At 36.6% G+C, this 21,819-nt stretch overlaps 1 protein-coding gene across 4 annotated transcripts in view; it reads right to left on the bottom strand.

The window, feature by feature from the left end:
* The window catches only part of SPIRE1 (spire type actin nucleation factor 1), a 124,310-nt gene that overhangs the window by 88,032 nt on the left and 14,459 nt on the right, over positions 1-21,819 (bottom strand). The gene's annotated exons all lie outside the window — the stretch shown is intronic.

The following is a 21,819-nucleotide window of genomic DNA, read 5'->3' as shown; positions in this document are numbered from 1 at the left end:
CCTTTATGTGGCCTCTTAGTCATGCAGTAGGGAGCTACAGGCACCATACTCCAGTCCTGGACAACAAGACTATTAACTACAGCCAAAGGAGCAGTCAAGAGGAAGGGGTTGGGAGCCCCAACAGCAAAAGGCATCAGATGTCAATCATTGCCACTTCTTAGCAGCTTGCTTTAAATTAAAACTAATTAAGTTAAAGAAATTATGCAAGTTTTTCTTAACTACCAACAGCTAGTACCACCTACAAATTTCAAGCATTAGGTCAGTTCCACAGAGCTTGTGAAAATCAGCTTATGCTTTTTTAATGCTTAATTTTAGCAAGTCTTCTTTACAAATGTTTTACAGCGTGATTACGCAAATCGTAAATTCAAGCACAGTTTGAACATAAAGAAGTTCCACTTAGGAAATGTGACTTGCAAAGGTATTACATGAAATTAATTGGGAAAAAATAATCACCTAGAACACAGTAATTACATTTTAAAAATTAAACTCTTAGCCAATTCATAGCTATCCAGAATTAGGGAGTTCACAGCTAATATATCTAATATACTGCTGTTCTTGATGTTCCTTTTTTGAGGGGTTTTGGGTTTTTTAAAGGAACAGCCATAAGGCCTGTTAAAGTATAACCTTTATAATTCTATTGCCCTTTCAAATTAATGATGCCATACAGGGAACAAAAGAGCAATTATTTCTAAACATTTAAGAGAGATAAAAATTATTTAAATCAGCTCTTAATAATGATCACAGATGAACATGTGAACTTCCACATCTCTCCAAGGATATAGGAGAAGAAAGGTATACATTTCAGTCAATATAAGCATTACCAGCAAGCTGAAATGAGAGATACTTGTTATAACAGAATGGCTTATTTTTTTTGCACGTTTCTACCGTGTATCTGTTCATGTCAAAACATTCTGTAGGATTCCATTTCAACATCATTTCAAACACTTTTGCCAGCAATTGCTAGGAAAAAAAGTCAAGTGATTGCATATGTCCTGTTCAATTCAGATCGATTTTAAATGTAATTTTACCGAATTTTGTGAGATTGGCATGTACAATAGCAGGAGAAAGTAATTTTGGATATACATGCAAGTATTCCACCTCATAAAAAATATCATCTGTATATTAATGTTATGACTAAATAGCATGGAAGAGGATTTCTTGGTGGCTTTTAATTAGAGAGTTTGTTAGTAAATACACAGAGTAGCACCATAGGAATTTTGCTCTGTGCCTCCAAAGGCAGAAAGGTCAAGAACGCAAAGCTCCATTTTTATGAGCAGTAAGAGAGAAGGTTAAAGAAAGCATCATAAAAGGACTCCTGCCCCCCCCCTTGCTTTCAAAAGAAATAAGAGATCAGAGAAAAACTTGGTTAACTTCTAACCAACACCAAGACTTCTTTCGTTCACATTAAAGAAGTAATTTTGTTACACTAAGTACCTCGACTGTTTTGTCTCTACAATAAGAAATAGTAAATCCCAAGAGTATCTTGAACATTATCAGATTAAAGACTGCAAAACAAAGGATGAACAGAATAACAGAATAACCACCAGTAAAATGAATGATAAAGATCTTTCATCTTAAGCACGCAGACCTTCCCGCAGAATATGTCCTTTCATGGACATTCTCCTTTCCCAACATGACATGCTGTTTCCATGAGCACTAATTCAAAACTATTGATGCATCTCATACGTCTCCACTTATTCTAAGAGCTCATTTAAAAAAAGTCTTGCTGAAGTAATCCATTAAAGTCTCCAGAAGAAAAAGAATTACATGTGTGGTTACAACAGATAATCAGGGAATATGGGAGAGCCTATTTTACTGTATGGTTCAAAAGCTTAAAACACCTCCTCATTACAATTTCACTCCTAATCATTAAAATATCCTGTATCTTTATCATTATAAGGTTCTTATATCTTCATAATGCAACCTTTCAAAGCAGTTTGTTCCCTAGATCAGGAGTTGGCTGTGGATAGGCTGAGTTTCCTTTCTGCTTGACTATACAAAGTTCTGAGGTGTTCCTTCCTGAAGCTCCTCTCCCCTCCTCTGCTCTAATTAGCCCTTTAGTGTTATTTTACAATCACTTAAAATATAACTTTTTGAGAAACATTATTTAAAAATCATAAACCCCCAAGAATTAAAAAGACAAGGAAAATAATCCCGGGATGAGATTATCCTTATTCCTTTATTTTAGATGGTTGGGTGCCAGAGCATTTGCCATTTGCCATAAGAGGACAGGCAGATGGACCAGGCCTTCTTCAAGGTTGGAAAAGAGAAAATTTGAGGGAGCAAAGCACAGCCTGCCAATATCTGCAAGGTAGTAACTGAGAATTCAGCTCTTCACTGAATTGCACAGTGTGAGAACAAGAGACAGTGATCATAAAGTGAAACAGGACAAGTTCAAATTAGATATAATGAAAAAAAATCACTTTGAGGACAACTAAGCCCTGGACCATGCTGTCCAGAGATGTTGTGCAACTACTGTCCTCGGAGGTTTTCAAAACTCAACTAGACAAAAAGCCTCAAGCAGCTTAGTCTGAATTGAGAGCTGACCAGAGGCCCCTTCCAACCAACTGGTTCTATTTGGAAATTTTTAGGCAAGCATTTCTCTTTAAATTTTAATATTGTGCCTGCAATGGAAGCAGCAGTTTGCCTAATGCAGTCATACTGATGGCCATAAGCTGACTTGCCAGCAGCAGCAAATGCAGAAATGAGGAATTTCCTTTTTATAGAAATACGGTGATTAATCGTCATACATTTATGATTAAAAAAAAGGCTGTTCCTTAGAAGACTTACAAGTTGTCAGTATTTATTAGGTTTTATCTTTTCTTAAGAAGGAATCTTGCCATGGGCAGAAATTAATATAAATGCATGCAGTATTATTATTTCTTTTATGGTCTAAGTGCTATTGTTTTGTGTTATTTAAATGAAAACATAAAAGTCATTACATATTTATGTATGGACATTTTGGAATAAAGTTGTTTACAAGATTTGTGTTTGGTCTGGCTAATAGACAATAAAGAATTTTTCTGGCAAACTGATTTTAAAATTGCACGACAATTCATAATTCACAAATTAATAATTTATACAGTCTTAAAAGTACAGTTTATATCAAACAGAGTGCAAATAATTATCTATAAAAAGCCTCCCCCTTTTTTTAAATAACAAATAAAAGTAGTTACCTTACTTTAATCCCTCTGGTTTTTTCCTGCTATTATTTTATATGACCAGATGATAGCAATGTACTATAAAGAACCTTCAAACACTGTGCTAAATTATAATATGGGAAAGTAACCAAACATATCAAAGGACTAAAAGTCACTAAAAGTCTGTAAAATCCAGAACCCTCTCCTGACATAGTAACTCCTTCTGTGCCATCTGATTCAGATGCCTGCTGTGCAGTACCAAACATTAACACATCCATCCTGATTCCAAGGGAGAAGACCAACTTGAAAACAGTCGACCTTAACTGAAGATGGGGTGGCACCACACCATATTGGAAGGACAGCAAATAGACATAATGAGGAACACAGCTAGGAAGATTCTGGTGTATTTAGAATTCCTGAATTATGTAGATACTTTAACAAAAAGATCAGTTATTGACTAGTTTGATAAGGTTTGCCTCATCCGAACAATTAAATACTCTAATTGACTCACAGAAGTGCTGCTGTTTGACAGAACCCACTCTCTGAAACAGATGTAGAGTTACATTAAAAAATCCAGGTCACCCTCTCTACTCAGTAATTGCGGAAGGCATGAAACATTAAAACATTATTTGTTAAAAGCATAAATTATGCTGATGTATTCTGGTTTTGCCAGATGAAGGTTCAATTTCTGGATATGATCCAGAAGTGGTTCATAAAAAATACCTTGATTTCTGAGCCCCCAAGAAGAAGAGGCTTCATTACAAATACATAACTCTTCAGATTATTCTAAGCAAGGACACTTGTCATTTTGCTGTTCTTGATGCCAATTTTGGTAGCATAAAATGGCTACATCTTCTCCCTTTTTTTTCTAAAATATTACATTTACTTACGATAACATGGTATAGCATATTTTAGTTATATCAGATGAATGCATGTTCTAGGCAGTCCTTGGGGTTTCAATAAACTTGTATTGAAAATTTTTTAGTGCTAACCTAAAGACGAACCCTTAAAATACACAGATCTTGGTTTAAGACAACTGATGAGGTCAATAGCACAGCAGGTACGGAAAACTATCTAGTCATATTTGTACTAAAACCTGTTCTGCCTTGAGACATCTTTCTAATTGCACTTGAAATATTAGTTGCCAGTCCATAGGACTTCATCCAAAGACTCATGCAATTTAGTCTGTTCCTTACAGTTACAATTTCTGAGTTGTGCAACAGAGTTCGGGGATTTTTGCTTGTTCATTTTAAAGTGAGGATTTTTTTTAGCCTTTAAAGTTCAAGTAAATAAAAACTAAAAACCAAACCCCAGGAATCCTAAAAAGCTTGGAGCTTTAAAGAGGAAATTAAATTCAAACTCATGAATTTCTGAGGGGGAAAAAAGGGTTTTTTAAAGCCTGACCCAATTTCAAGTGCCTGGATCTTATACTACTGCTTTGCTTCATTTCATATTTATTATTCCCATAGTAATCGTTATATAACTTCTCCCTTTTTAACAGCTTCAGATTTTCTAGGGATGCTTATGATATACAGGATCTATATACATTTTACACCAACATTTTAAGTGCTAGGGAGGAAAATGAAAAAGAAGGAAAAAAGCCAAACTCGTGCTTTCCCACTATCATCAACATTCTAATATCAAACATTAATCTATCTTTAAACAGCAGTCAAATCTTACCCAAAAAAGTGTAGTATTAGTAGCAGTTATCATTTTAACAATTTCCCAGGATCTAACTACCCAAGGCCAAAACACATGACACTACAAAAACCAAGCTTACTGTACCCTGTCTTCTAATCACATGCAGTAAATTCACAAATTTTCAAGAAATTTAGTTAATGTAGCATATAAAATAAAAGCAGAATACAAAGAAAAAAGAGAAATACAGCATTCTTTAAAAATCATTAAGCATTCAAGAAACACTTTTTACATTAAACCTCTCCTAAACTTTATCTTAGATAGTTTTTCACTACATCACGTCCTCAGACATAGACCAGCACCCTGTTATTGCCTCCAAGGAATTTAAAGAATTAGAAAATTTTATCAAGAGGATTGAGTATTTACAGCAGAGGTGGTAGATCTGTTGCATCACGCTAAGCCAAAGGCATGAAAGGCAACACCTACAAAGCAAAAGATAAGGATTCACATTCCTTCATAAGTCTTTTCTTTTTTTTAACGATGAGCATTAATCTTCTTTCTTGGTAGGGAGAGCAAGAACAAAGAGGAGTGGCACAGGAATAAACAAGCAAACCAACAGGAATAAACAAGCAAATCAACTACTTCTCTAAGAAGAAACCATCTAATGGGTGAAAGGTGATGGCATAACTTAGATGGACTTTTTTTTGCTTCCATTAAGAAGGGACAATTATACAAGATTTCTAAAAGTCCCTTCTATCTACATGTTTATGATTCTGTGTTAAATACAGCTTCAGGCAGTTATAATGAACAAAGTCTCCCACCCTGAGTATCCAAGATGTCATGAGACCTAAGAGATAGAATGTTTATATTGTTCTGATGAGACAGCAATATCCTAAAAAATATTTTTGCCACTCCTCCTAAAAGGCAGACAAAATTTATTTATAGCACAGCATTATTCTGCTAGAAGCTCATTTATCTTGCAGAATCTCATGTAAGAACTGCAGTGTTGTAAGAGTTCCCACTTTCACATTCTGCTGCTAGCAGAAGAAAATGAAGCTTCATCCTTGGTATGACAATTTTTGACTTATCATAAGATATGACATTAGTTTTGGGCACATCTGTTAGGTTGGCACATAGAAGTACTTCTATTGCGGAGTGACTTCTGTCTAATCTTCCTTGGGAAAGTACATTTACATAATCATATGGAGTTCATACAAAGATATTGCTTCCTAACTCATGTTCAGAGGGCAGCCCACCAACATTATGTAACAGGGAAATAATACTATTTAATAATGAAATCGCAAGTCAACTCATCACATTTTTTTCTGGCTCATTTCTTGCTTTTTTTCTCTCTGAGAACTGCTGCAACAGGAAAAATCATAGAAAGTCATAAAAAGAGACAAAAAAATGAAAAAGCATTTTGCTAGAACAATAAAAATCAGTCGTTCCCTTGCCTCCATGATACTTTTGAGTCCAAGCACTTGGAACATTTGGATACAAAAAAATTGTTTTCATGTAATAAATGGATATTTTATGTTCTTGTTTTTAATGAAATTTCTGTATTTGTAAATTAGCAGCATCTAGTTAGAGGAGCAAGAATAGCAGAAAGATGTAAAAAAGGTGGCATCAGATCATAATGGGATGCTCACCTTGGAGGATTTCTTATATATAACTAGTTGACTAAGTTAACAGGTTCTTCATTCTTCATAATCATTCAATATGATTCTTTTATTCACAGAGGGCCCACATGGCTCAGATAAACACTGCCATCTTCTCTGCTGAGCTTTTCTGAAATACTGTCTTAGTAATTTAGAAGTGGAAGATTTTTTTTGTTTTCTGTTCCTTTGCCAGTTTACAATGACATCATAATGCAAAGCTATCTAATAAATATTCCTAACTGAAGAGCTCCACAGATACATGACATATGTCATCATTCCTCTTTGGGGAGCAATGAAAACGGGCAAAGGACTATTTTCTGTGTTCTGTAGAGTCCAAAGTCAACTTTGGTATGAAAGTAGGGCTAGTTTTGACTAATACATAAACACTATGGAAGTAACAAAACTGATGTTCCTTGAAAACAGCTCCCAGTTTAGATATTGCAAGAGGAGAAAGGACATAGTATTGACTTCATTATATATCCTTAGAAAGGTCAGGCTTTTACTGTTCCTGTTTACAGCTAGTGAAGCTCCCTCTCTGCATGTATTACCATCTCTTCTGAGAGAGAAGGGACACAAAACGTATTAGTGTGCTTTTAAACTGTTTTTACACTATGTGGTGCTAACACTGATAATGAAAGTAAGTGGGGAGCACTTACAGTATCAGATGAGATTTAGTATTTATTGTAGTATTTTTGTTGGCCTGGGAGTTTAAACCTGCTCTTTTCCGACTCATAAAGTAAGCAGACTTACTTAAAGTAAGTAATAATTTCTATCCTCAGAAGTTGAGTGAAAACATATCTTTCCAAATATAATTTGCTATTACATGAAACAATTGAGATGTTTGGTTTCTGCACATGAATTTCTCTTAATCATAAAGAAGTCCCGGACCTTCAAGTAAACAGGCACAGTGATCCCAGTAATAATCTAAATTTATACTGTGACTAGCTCACAATGGCCACATAAATCAGACATCAAGGGTGGGAAGATGAAAAAATGGATTGGCCACAGCCACCCAATTGGCTGTTTGGTGGCTCTTCTACAGATACCAGCCCTGTCATCATGGGCTGGGGAGGGGATGCAGATGTAAAATACTGAAACAAACCGGGAATTAATTTCTCAGACACTGGGGCATGTTGACTCCTGTCAGCAGTTAGGGCATAGTAATGCACAGGGACAAACACAGGACAACTCCTTAGTATTTACTTTGATATCCCACTATGATACTCTCAAAAAGCATGAGGCATTAGAGCTATGGAATTTCCAGATCATTCATAACTTTACCTTAAAATCTTTTGTATTTTGTGTAAACCTATACTCGCATGGGTTGGTAGCCACTGCTGCAGGGACAGAAAAGAAGTGCATGTATCCCCACCTACAACATTCAGCATTCATGTGTGCCTGTATTTTCTGCAGTGTTTTTTTACACTGTGATCATACAGGGAAAGGAAATATGGTTCCCTGTTTCTGAATGAGTAAAGGAACTCAGGTGAGGAAGCAGCAAGGGCAGCCACTTCCACAAAAGAAGGTAAATCAGGAGCAGAGGGTGATCACAACAGAGGCAGGGGCAGTGCCCTCAATGACCAGGGATGTGGACCCAGGTACCCAAACAGGAAAAGCAGAGCAGGTCTGGCCAAAGAAACCAGGGTCAGCCACAGTCCATGATCACCCAAGTCATTCCATGGTGACGAGGTAGGTTGGAGGCTTGGCCAGGAAGGCAAGCCAGTGGGTCAGGTCCAGCAAGGGATGTGGCTGAGCACAGGACAAGCTGCAGCGTAGTTCAAGAGACAAAATGCAAAGGTTTGGCTTAAATGATCCTCTGGAGAAGGTAGGAGGACGCCTGCAACAAGCCTTCCCGTAGCTCTTCGACGTGGCTGTTTTCACAGCCAGCTGATCCGAGGCTACAGCTGTACAACAGCAAAGCAGGTTTTGGGCATGGGCAGCCCATCCCTACACCAGAGGTGAGTGCACAGGGTCCTAGCATGGGGCACTGTGCTTTGGTACCAGGAAATACCTAAACACTGGGGGGAAAACTGTGTATTCTTCTATTAAAAATATGTGGTAAATACCAGAAAACAAAATGTTACTGAAAAATCAGATGTCTGAAGAAAAAAGAACAATCCAGCATTCAGACATAAAGTAAGATATATTAAGACATAATCGAAATATATATGGACTTTGAAAGTTCACTTGTGAGAGAGTTGCACTGGATTCTAAATTTATCTTGAGTTTTTCTGGCCTATGATTCAAAATACTAGTCATGTTCTTCAGAAAAAGAGAAACTTCATCCTACCGAATAAAGAAGATTTGGCAATTTGCTCACTACACTTGTTTCATAACTGCGCATGAGACCTACTCACAAACCCATGTTATTCATTTTTGTGTTGTTCATTTTTTAATTAAATTAACTCTATTGTACTTGGGAATATCCTGGAAAATGCTTGTAATCAAGTCATTGATGGCCTTGTGTGAGAAAACAATAGCCTTTTTAATCCAATACTGTTTATGTAACTAATACCAATTAGGTCCATCAACAGGAACACATAAACAAGACCCTCCCTTAAAAGAAATTATGCCAACAAGTATTGCAAGAAATGCTGAACACAAACATGCACATGATTTTCACATTCACAAATCAGTCCTGGATATCATGTTACTGAGACTCCTACGCTGGCAGACTCCTTTTTGGGTAGCACAAATTCTCCTCATTATACACACAGGGGCTGCAGCAGCAGTATCCTCATCCTGTTTGGACTCTGTCCTTCCTATGAGCCTCTTACTGTCTTTAGAAGGAACTAACCTGGTTTAGCGAACACGATGGCTCATTCCTCCTGGCCATTTGACCATCCGACCCGCCCGGTGACACTTTGTGAGTCAGCTGGCAGTCTGTGTGGCCAGGGCAACAACTCCACCTCCTCCCCGAAACCTCCCTGCACTGTCTCTGACACCTCATCTCCCTACGCGAGGTCAGTGTAGGCGTTCCAAGCTATTAAAGTATTTCAGGAGTTCCATGAGTTACTCACTCTCCCTCATTTCTGAACCTGGAAAACAACCAAACTTTCTTTCACTCAAATACTTGTAGAGGTTAATGCACAGTTAAAATAACCCTGACTCAAAGGATTCAAGGAGCAATAAAAAGGATTGATTTACACACAGGGATTCGGTCTTTTTTACATAAATTATGTCATTACTGCAACACGAACAAACAAATCACCAAAGTTTTATAAACATATATGTTTAGGCTGGTTTAAGAAAATGAGCAGCTAAGAAAAATCATAAAATACATAAATACATACAAAATAAATGAAATACATAAAATCTTTGCTTATCTTGAAGTTTTCTTATTTTTAAACTGAATTGTCTGTATAGGCATATATATGAGCACATATTTTATATCACATGTTGCTTGCTGTTAGGCAGCTGCCTTTCTATAAGAAATAAAATAATCTCAGGTATATAAAATCTATACTAGCAAACGTATCTAAATTTGAGACATCCATATGGGGGGAAAAAAAAGATACAACAAAGGGAGAAAGATCTAGGATATGCAAAGAGCTCTTAGTTTATGTAGAAACTGTCCAGGCTCATATGTCTGGAAAACATTCCATCACCAGCTTCACTGTAAGTAAACAGTGATACAATCTAAATCAGAAAATGAAATATATCCAGCTGTCTAATGACATTGGCTGCCTTACAGTCATTTTAAGATCAATTAAACTTGAAAATGGCTACATTATGGTAAGACATGTTGGGTATTTTAACCATTACAATCCATACGACTCATTAAGTAACAACAAACTTTATGTAACACTAGGTTCAGTGAATTGAAGTCTCTTCTAAAACTTGTGATCAGTCACAAGGCTCTATGACTCTTGAGATTATCATTTCACTTAAAGGGAAACTGTTTTTTCCAGCAGATATTTACATATTCCAAATGAGCAAGGATATCTACTTACCATACCTACTTAACAAAAAGCTACCAAGTCTCCCTTTACTTTTTCCTTGTGCAACACACACCAATTTCTGATGTTCTTTTACATGCCTGCAAAGCAAGCAATATAATACTGCTCCTAACAAGAAACACTGATGTATCCACTCTGTTTTCTTTTGTCTGCTATTCCACCATGACAAAAATAAAGATGGGTATGTGTTTTTATTTGCTACGAGTGATAAAACATGAGCTTCGTATCCAGAAAATAATAGCAATACCTTAGAATTATTTGCAAAGTTTAAATAAGGTTACTTATTGTCTCTAGTTTCAACAGTACTCTGAGAAGGAGCTCATGCTTTTGTCTTTCATGTTGTGCTGCCACATCAATGCTCTGCTCTGAGCACTAAGCTCCATGCCCTCAGTATTTCTCAACATGCAATTCAAAGCAAGTGCTGGTAGATTAAAGACAACAAGAATGTACTCATACCTGTGAATTACATTTTCAAGTAACTACAGATACCACTAAGAATTTATTTTTAACCAGGAGAGTGATGAAACAGAGGAGCAGATTTCCTGAAGCGGTTGTGGGATCTCCAACCTTGGATGCAATCAGAACTTGACTAGACAAGGACCTTATCAATCACACTTAACTTGAACTTAGTATTGTCTTCAGCATGGTGGTCATCTACCCCAGATGACCAGAGGTAATTTCAAATGTCCCTTCTAAATATATTACTCTATGATTCAATAACATTGTAACTTCGGCTGATTTCAAGCCCTGTCTTAAAAATTCACACTCATTAAAATGCAGAGGCCTCCATAGCTGTGAGGATCCAGAGCCTTAGCAAACTCCTTAGCAAACAGCATTCTTGCCAGAGTCTTCAGCAATGCCACACAGCTTAATGAAGTTGCAGATCTCCTGGTGGCCATGCTGAAGAAGTCAGTGCTGGAAACCTTCCCAACATCGACTCTAATGCAGCTAACACTCTGCTGAAATAAATGGCAATAAGCACTGCCAGCATGACCACAGCTAATAGAAATCTGTCTTGGTACAACACATTGGCTATGTCAGAAGGATTTGAGTAGGGATGGCCAACTCCCACATTTACTCACTCCATAGGGGAGACAAAAAATCTGAGAGATAATATGAAGGGCTCAGACCCGTGAATGTTAAAAGACAATTTTTCACATCCAGAGTAAGTTATAAAGTTCATAAACTTTATGTATCCACAAGGAAAACACAATTAAATTGTCTGTATAGGAACAGTTGCCATAGGATCTTCAACGTCTTCTCATAAATAACATTGTGGTTAACATAAAAACCAACTTCATTGAAAGACACACAAGTAAATATGTTGTCAAAGGTACAAATTCAATAAGATGTTGCATCGTTCAGTCTCATGATAAAATAATCAGATTGTTTAGCATCTTATGACCTAGGAGTGTTCTCTGGAGGCTGGAAAAGGACAATGCCTGTTTTTCTTGATGCTAGAAATCCTGGAAGACGTTCTTAAGTTAGTCACTGTAATGGAAGAAGCTGTGGAAATCAAAGACTTTGTATAGTAATTACATCTCTAAAATGGACTGCGGCAGCATGAGTTATTCCTCCACTTCAGTGTCAAGAGGGTGCAGTGCCCCACAGCAGGAGTCCTCAAGGTCACAGGCCTCAAGGAGGTATTAAGAGAGATACAGTATTCATAAGAGTCAACTGTACATTCAGGGTCCTGACTGCAGCTGTAGGTGTTATCAGAAGGTGCAATGGCAGCAGCAGCTAGGTTTAGGGCAATCAGAATTTAGCAGGATTTGTGGCTGAGGACAAGTGTTTGCTGTATCCATCCATAAATGATTCTTTTGCTCAGACTTTTATATGCTCAGGATACCTTCATGAGATTTGCAGGTGAAATCCTGCACTACAATGCTGAGGACTCCTGCCATTTGCACCCCTAGGGCCATGGCAGAAGTGGGTTGAGACAGAGACAACAGTGGAATTAGCCTGGAACACCCATGGGGCCAACATGGTTTAAAAAGCCACCCACCACCCTTACCAGGAAGGATTCTGCAGATGTGGGCTTTGCAACAGATGCTCCCTCTGTTTGTGGGATTTGAAACCACCGACAACTCTCTTTAGTTACTGGATCTCTCCAGAGCAGCAGATAGTCCGAGTGTGGGTGGTTGACAAGAAGTATGCTTTGAGGATTCTGTTCTCTGGAGGCAGATTGCTGCTTACCAGCAATTTAAGAGAAAGCATTAAAAAAGAAAAAAAAGACAGACTGGGATCCTCATTCACAGAGGAGCTAGAGAGATCTGGCACTAAGAGGTGACAAACAAAGTAATTAGAAAATAATTATTTTAAGGGAGAAAGAGATGTAAAAGAGTAGAAGCGAGTCTAGATCATTTCAACTGAATCATAAAAAAGTAAGTTCAGAAAAGAACATGTCCACAATATACAGTTCCTGTTGTGCTGGGTCATTGAGAGGGATGGGTATTCTCTTAATGAGATCTGAACAAAATCTTCACTAGAGCTTTGTTCCTGTAGCCATTGAACAGGGAAAAAGCACAGTGATCAATACTTTTCCATCTTCTCTTCAGAAAGCTTTGTGAAAACTTGCTTTCAGACACTGTATAAAATCTGTAATGGGCCATGTCAAACAAAACCCCGGTGTCCTAAATTCAACCAGTGGTGAACAGTATCTTTGAGTTATACACAACAAAATTACAAACGCAATCATCCATTAATCCATAACGTTCAAGCTTCCATGCCAAGATAGGAAATGCAAGACAGTGTGTATGTGTATCTGCTGCAGTGCCTGCTGACTGGTAAAATCCATCTATCTAGATATTCACACAGACATAAGATTGAAGAACCAAGATCTTCATACATATACAAAGCCATTTTTTCCTAAAAACAAAAGGACGAGCCACTGACAGGAAAGTGCTTGGAATCTTATTAGTTTGACACTTTGTGTTTCCATATGACATTTGAAATGCTGGAACAATATCAAAACACTGTGTTGCACTATAAATCCTCAGTGAGGTTCAGGCTGGTTTAAACGATTATATCTTTGTTCATGATACATCTGCCGAAAAAATGATACAAGTCCTCTGAAGCAGAGGACTGAAAAATTTTGTCAAATTAAATTCTATTTTTAGGAATAGAAGCTGCTCACTTCTAACATTATTTTTCCTTCAAGTTCTTTGTCCTACTACTTATCACTATAGTACTACAACATTGTGAAGCTAAACATTATTTTACCCACATTTTAATGATAACAGACCTCATTTGTTTCACTGCCTTTCCAAATGCTGCAGTAAAGAAAAGTTTCCTTATTCTGTATTAGTTTTTGATGCTTCTTTCCTTTATTACTGGAATAGTTTCCCTTTCCTCACACGTAAACATGACTCCTATTTCAAATCCCTCAAGTTTGTTTTTTTCCCTTCTTTAAAACTATTAACTTTTATCTTTTTCAAAAACTGTACATCTGTTTTGAAATGCTTTTTCTGACTGAGTGGTATACAAGAAATTTTTGGGTAAGTTTGTCTTCTGTGTAGGAACAAAACTCAGTCTATCTATTGCCAGAAAGGAAACAATAGAAAGTAAAGTCTGCTTTTGTACTAGTATGGTAACATCTACATATGTAATCCTGAAAGATAAGAAATTTATTTTGAAAGAGAATGAGCTACTACTTCTATAGAACTTTAATGTATTTAAGAAGTCTACACAGGAAAGAAGGAATAGGCTAGCCTGAAAGTAAATTCCTAGTATCTTGATGAAATATCTCACAGGAGCATTAGTATTTTCTCGGCCGCAAAGTAATAGGTATGTAGTTCAGGTAGTTAAAATCTGAAGAAAGATTTTTGGGGTTCTGATTAAGGCTTAAACAATCTAGATTCTATGTTGGCTCCTCTATGGAGTCCAAATGTCACACTGGGCAAGTTGCCTAATGTCTTCAAACTAATTTTTCTTTCTCTAAAATGAGAATAGCATTTATTTTCTCCCACCAAAACATTCATCTTGTCTACTTTAGTGTCCACATAATTAAGTCACTGTGGCAACTCACAGAACCACAAGTTCATCACGCACCTCATTTACTCCTGGTCTAAGAACTATGAAGTCTGCTACTATATTTGCATATATAACCAGCATAACAAGACATAGAAATCATCTGAAGGATCTGAGAGTTGCAGGCAGACAACACTCCAGAAAACTGGGAGTCCAGGGATTAAAGAGATCTTAACTTTTAAACAAACATTTTCCTTGTGTAGGGGAATGAAGTACTTTAAATTGAAAAATAATGTTGCTATAATCCCTTTAAATAAATGGCAAAACCCTCCCCATCACAATGGCATGTTTTTCTCCCTTTCTCTCATTTAACAATTTTTATCTACGTTTTTCAGATTAACTTTTTATTTAACATCCCGTAAGGAGCCCAAAATATGAAAAACAAACAGTATTCAAATAGATTTTCCCAGTGCCAATGCTTTAAATGTTACAGACATAACCAAGCAGCTGACTCTTCATAAGCATGCAGTGTTACTGTTCAAATGTCCTTTATGCTGTGCAATAAAAGCACCAGACTCTGCATAAAGAAAGAGCCTGCAGGTTCAGGTTCAGCACTAGCTCTGGTTACCAGATTTTAATGAGAGATGACAAAAGTAAAGGCAAAATTTTGAAGAAGAACGCTTTATAATAAAAAGGTTTTTTTTAGTAAATAAAATCATAGCGGAAGTCCTTCAGTACATTCAGTGAAATGAAAGCTAAAAGTATTACAATAAAGTAATGCTGGATGTTATTATTCTGGCCAACAAAGTTCATTAAGGACATTATTTCTGTTAGTGTACAGACAGTTAAAAAAAAAAGAAAGGGAAAAGAACTATTTGCTACATCCTTTACTAGTTGTAGGTTAAAGCAAACTCCAATAGCAAACAATATAAAGCTATAAACAAGAACAGCCCTGTAGAAAATGACAAGGCAAAAAGGTGGCCAAGGACCAGAGACCAAGACTACTTCACTGTTTCCATGCAGTTTCAACTGTACTTATTTTCTGCATTCCCAATGAAATGAAACATTTGTGGAAGACCTAGGAATTGCATATAGCTTTCACCTGGAGAATAGAAGAATGTAATCTGACACGCTACAAAGTATAGTCAAATTTACCATCACCAAATGGTGAAGGGGCTTGAAATACCCAGTTTAGAAGAATACATGCATGTTTTTCTCATCTATATTCTCTGAAACATTTGTAACAGCTGTCCTTCAAAGCAAACAGAACTCATGGCACATCTTCCTAAACAAACAAACCAGATGGAGCAATTTGATTACTTTGCAATGAGTGTCTGCTCCAGACATACAACAGTAGGAAGAAGACACTCTGAATGCGTAGGTCACAGGTAAAGAGAAAAGCAACATATGGCAATCCCAAAACCACAATGCAGCCAAAGGAGAGTCTTTCAAAAAACTTTGAAGAAATATTTTCCTCATTGCCAAGAAAAGAGTAGGTTGCAGGCAGCGTGCATTAGCCAAGACAACACAACACAAAAAAACACAAAGCCTGAATTATCATCTTTGCAACAGAGAAGAGAGGGGTGCTTTTAGCAGATGGCAATTAAGGATTTGGCAGGCATCTGGAGGAAAGGAAAGGGTGTGAGTCAAAGATAACGGTAGTATCACAAGTCCAGATAACAGAGAAGATAAAGACACAATGAGAAATACACAACAGAAAAATAATGAATTCAGAACATGCACTAATACCAACAGAAGAAACAAGAAGAAAAGTAGAGAGCTGTGAAAGAACACATTTGGAACAGAGAGTCATCTCAGCAACGCTGAGAATCATCAAATATTGGGTAGAGGCAGTAACACGCATGCAAAAGCGGATGATTAACTTTTTGGTTAGGGAGAAACAGAAATAAAGGAAGTTAATGAATGAACTATAAAAGATTTTGAAAGAAAGCAGGAGAGGGAGGCTTGGAAGCGAAGATACAGTGAGAAATGGTGACAAGAGACTTAGATAGTGGTGTTTCAGGTTTAATAGGCAGAAGAGAAAAACTTATCAGTTTAACAGAACACCCTTACTTTCTTAAATGAAACAGGAGTTAATCTACTAAGTGTGAACAGCTTGCCTTGTCCTAGTTAATTATTTAACCTTCGCTTCTTGCTGAGGGTGAAGTACTAAAAGCATTACAGGTGCTTCATAATTACTACTAGTTAATAGAAGAAAGGGACATGAGGAAATACACATTTAGAATTCAGTCTAATTTTATGTGTGTGTTTAATTTATCCTTTGCATTTCCTTTCGGTAAATAGAAGTATTTTGCTGCTACAGCACACAGTAATACTAAATGATAATTGAAGAGTTCAGCATGGACCATCTTTTACAGTCTCTCCTTCATGCTATTAAGGAGAGATCTTGGAGCTTGCTTTGTTTTCCCATGATTGACATTACAGACATGTAAGTGGCAGACAAAATTAAACAGTTTAAGATGAAAATGTTCACACTGGTAGGTCATGGGGAGCACAGAAACTTACCAGTTGCTAGAAAGTTCACTCTGGAACAAAAGCTCAAATGAATTGCAGTGTGTCAAGCCAAACAAAAGAAAGTACAAAACTAACAGAAAACTCCCTTTTGCCTCAGTGAGCCCCTAGACCAACTCAATATTGTCTCTGCCAAAAAAAGCACGCAGTGCTGCACACTCTCACGACTCAACTGCAAATCTTGCTTTGTTTAACGTCTCAACTTCTCAGGTCAAGTGATTTAGATAAAAAACTACATGTAAGTGTTCATGTGAAGACAACATTTAGTCACAGAACTGCAAAGAAAAAAATCAGTGTATTTGAGTAAGCATTAACTAAAACCGAGGAACTAACAAAAAAATCCCCATAATATTTTCAAGAGATTGTTTTCTGCTGATCTCACTGTATGTTAGAATAAGCCTTATGATTTTTGAATGCTCAGTGTTACTGGAAATTTCTGCAACCACCATGACCTGCCCTGTTATTAATTAACCTCCTGAAAATTGTATCTTACTAAAATTCCAAATAAACTTTACTCTTAATACTTTCCCTTAGTAACCTTTGGAAATTCTATGAGGAGACATCACATTTCTCCTCCCTTCTCCTGCAATAACTGGAGCTTCTGCATGTTCACAACCAGAGGACAGCAGCTCTTCTTGCTCCCAGCTGAGAAACAAGATAGCAGAAAGCAGCAAGAGAAATTGAAGACTAAATAAAAATTAATCACACTGTCTACTGTTCAGTCATTACACCTTTCATAATGTTATTTTCCCAAGTAGAAATTGCTGGGGGTTCAACACATATGAAAAGTGGCTAACAAGAATTGAAATGTTAAAATGTGATCTACTTCATACAAGAAGCATTTAGATGAACTAGATCAGTATTCCTAAGCACATTCAAAGCATGAATGACTCAATATTAATATGTTATCACTGAACAGAAGAGTGTATGTGTCATTAAACAAAGCAGGTGGGAGCACCCTGGATTAATCTCATTCATTAACAACTATTTTTCTCACTTTAAATCTCTTCACATTTTGAAAATAAACTTACTGATATTGTTATTTTCATCTTTTGGTTTTTGCCTCATTTTCCTAATGGTTAAATTTAAAGCAATATTTGCTTTTAAATTGCAAAACCAGTACCTGGTAACTGAACTGCTGAAGCAAAATCAACTGTTTTGTTCCCTTGAGTTCCTGTCCTCTTTGACTACTGACCAAATTCAAAACTGATTAACAAGAAATTAGTTTATCTTTGCTATGTTAAAATTAGCCTAATCCAGTAATGCATGTTATTGTTGAAATAATGCTGCTTAGATTTTCAAGGATCTTTATGTTAGAGGCATAGAGCCACTAAACACAGCCATCCAGAAATATAAAAATTGGACATCAATTAGGAACACAGACGCACACAAAAGGTTTATTGGTATAGAACCATAACATTTTACCAAAAAAAAAAATTTTAAAAAAAATCAATAATTTAATGTTTGTTCTTTATAAAACACCAGTAATACCCACTGCAGTCAGAGGAAGTTACTCATGTCCTGCAGTGAGATAGCTACAATATCAAAAGTAGAACATCTGGAAGACAAAATGCAGTAAAAAATGAATGCAATATTATATTCAAATACTTAATCAACTCTCCAAAGTGCTCCTTGCTCATCTGAAACAAAATATGTGCTAAAGTCTGATTTCCCTTGGCTTCCCAAAAATCAAGCCACGCACTGAACCTACTCAGTATTTCCAACTTCACCCCTGCAAGAGTAAGTGTTGTGTGGACTGAAGTGGTACAGGGAACAAATAGCTGTAAACAAGAGGAAATATTCAGATATTGAGCTGCTTTGTGTCCTTTTCATTTGCCATTTAACCTACATTTTTGGTACCTTATTCTCATCACCTGTATATCTTCTGTATACTTTTTACATTGTGGATGTTGAACTTCTCAGTGAATAGAGATATTCAAGAATAGAAGGTCTGAGTTGGGTTTTGTCCCCTATAGATCAAAAAGCCAACACTATCAGGTCAAACTTATCACCGAAATTGAACTTACAGAACTCTGGGGTGTATTCTACCTCAGTTTTAGAAATGCCTTAGGCAAAATACTTAAAGAAATAACAAAGAACTCCCTCCATGCAACTGCTCTGAGAACTATTATCCACTTCTGTTCATCCACAGAAAGCATACTCCTTGTTTGGATTATGTTTTTACTATTAACTATTTGGTAGTTAACAAAGAGGCAGGAAAACACAGCACCTCTAACAGAAAATTCATAACTAGCAGAGTTCATAGAAAAATAATGTCATATAATCTCAGAAGCCTTTGAGGGATTTAGCAGATCAGAAATGTAGTTGTAAGTTTTGTAGTTTAAAATTTATTTGCTATAACAAGCCAAAAAAAGAAAAGTATGGAACACAGCATTCTTATTTCATACTGATACTCTAAATTCGTCTTTTATTACATACAACAACAAAGCAGGACAACACAAAGGGCCACTAAATTGTACATATGCAAACAACATCTGAAGCCTAATTTTTCCCTGCAGTTCGAATAAGCCATCAAATCACTCTCTTGGTCTGAACAGACAGGCAAACACGTTCACTAGCACTGGTTTACTCATAAAATAGCACCTTACAGCTAATTGATGTGATAGCTATCAATCAGTACATATGATTGCTGCCACAGGTATGCTAACAGGCCACTGATATAATGGGTATCTTGTCAAGCACAATATAATAGAATTTATATCAAAAGGGTTCTGCAAAAACTAAAGACCTGTACAAATTATCTTATTCTTCCAAAACTCTTGAGACGTCTTTCAGAGTCATTTAATCTATATCTGCAAACTTTCCCATTTAATCCCATGAAAAAAAATAGGTAATTCTGTAATTACCACTGGGTAACTATACAGGGAATATTTTTGTGCTTTGATATTTAAAAAACAAATGAACAAACAAAACCTAAAAAACCCCCACCCACCAAACTCCCCCCAAAAAATCAAAAAAACACCACCACCACCTAACATAATGCCCCATGCTCTGTTATTTGTGTTTTTCACAGGCAAAACCTTCCTTGGAGGGATCCAAGTTACCGTAAGACCTAGTTTTCCACCACCCATTATCTGAAATTGTCAGAAGACCAAAGGCTGAAATCTTCCTCTGGACTCTTCCCCTCAGCTGACTGAGAGGTTTATCGGTGGTATCCCTGGAATGAAGATTTCATCATAAATCCTGTGTGACTTTAGGGTGTGTAGATTAATAAAGGCACATCATACTACCTGCAAAAAGCCTTTACAAGGAACAGCTGAATTCTCTTAGAGACTCTGGACAGATGGCAGGATTGTACTATCACTAAATCAGCTTAGTCAAATACATTATTAGTTCTCCAGTCCAATATTTGCTGCGTATTCCTAATTAAATTGCTGAATGAAAATGGCAATGTGCCAAGCTTATAGCAAGTAAACACTAGAAATCCATTTTTTTCCAAGATCGATCTCCTCCTCATGTGCTAGAAAACAAAGCTTCTCTTGAAAAAGCAGCTCATTACAAAACACTATAGATCAAAACATAAATTCTACTTTTTTGTGTGTTCACTATTCAATCAAATGTCTGTTAAGCTGCTTCTTTGTGACTATGAAGTATTTCAGGAAACCAGGAGGTCAGACTGACTGCCACAGAATCCCCACATCAATGTACAAGCATAATGGTCTTTCAGGTATCTAAAATAACAGGTCCCTTCTCGGCTGGACGCGCAGCTTCTCTGAGAGATAATTCCATCATCAAGGGATAAGTGCTTCACTCATTAGAACCGCCACATAATGGTCAAGCACAAATTAATGCTTGCAAGAAAAGATGCATGATTCTACTTCAGTTTCTAGAAGGCAATTCCAAGTGCTTGCTAATTTTCCCCTTAAAAGCACAAGGAATCAAAAGCATTCATAAAATCACCAAATTTGTAATCAAGCATTCACAGAGAAATTTATTTCTTCGGTACATAATCAAAACTTATTTTGATGGAAGTCACACTCAGTCATATTTTTCCAGGAGAAATGATTCTCAAACATTTTTGCCTGTCCTCTGTTCAATGCCATTTCTTCTCCCTTGTCACCCTAAGGTTAATGCTCAGGAAGGAGAACAAAGTGATTATTACTGTGCATGACAAGGATTGTTTGCTGCAGCAATTACTCCTCAATCAGAATGTTACTTCTGTTTACACTCAACATGGATAAAAATATGAACCCTAGATATTAGCATATGCTAAATACACATTTTACACTGCTTGAATTATGAGCAGGTAACACACTTTAATATAGGTGTGGCATTATGACACCTCTTTTGAAATTCTAACATTCTGTGCTATTAAATACATGTTCTTATTTTCATCTGCATGAGAGAAGTGGTTGATTTTATTCACATCAATACACTGAACTAACAGGTATATTCTCATTTGTATCAAAGTAAACACTGTATGCTTGTAATCTATATATTTATTTCCCTGAATGATTATCTGAAATACAGTCAATGTTTCAAGTTCCCAATGAAAAGGTTAAAAAATTATCTCCACAGACAAGTACCATAATTTTTACTGTATGCTGAGATTTTTAATCTGATAGCTCATGAATAGAATTTGCATACAGAGCAGACAAAATCTCCCTAAAACACTTCTACAGTTGATTCCCTTAGTGGTTTGACATGAACTGAATGGTGTTGAACAATTTATGCACCATTGTTTGGGACAGGCTCTTTAACTCCTTCCTGACTCCTTAACAAATGTGAGAGGCTGCGTGTATCTTTATATTAGTGTACATTCTGGTTCACTGCATTAATCATACACAACAGACCTGTGCTCAATTAGGTGGGTCTTTTCAAATACAGGCAATTAAACCCTCCTACATATGAATCACTTTGCATTCACAGAATACTTCCTATATGAGCACTAAATATTTACAA

This window comes from Manacus candei, unplaced genomic scaffold, assembly GCF_025592945.1.
Source record: "Manacus candei isolate 608988 ecotype Guabito, Panama unplaced genomic scaffold, ASM2559294v1 h1tg000008l, whole genome shotgun sequence".
Lineage (NCBI taxonomy): Eukaryota > Metazoa > Chordata > Aves > Passeriformes > Pipridae > Manacus > Manacus candei.
Note: the sequence above shows the minus strand (reverse complement) of the source record. Positions and strands in the feature narration are given on the sequence as shown.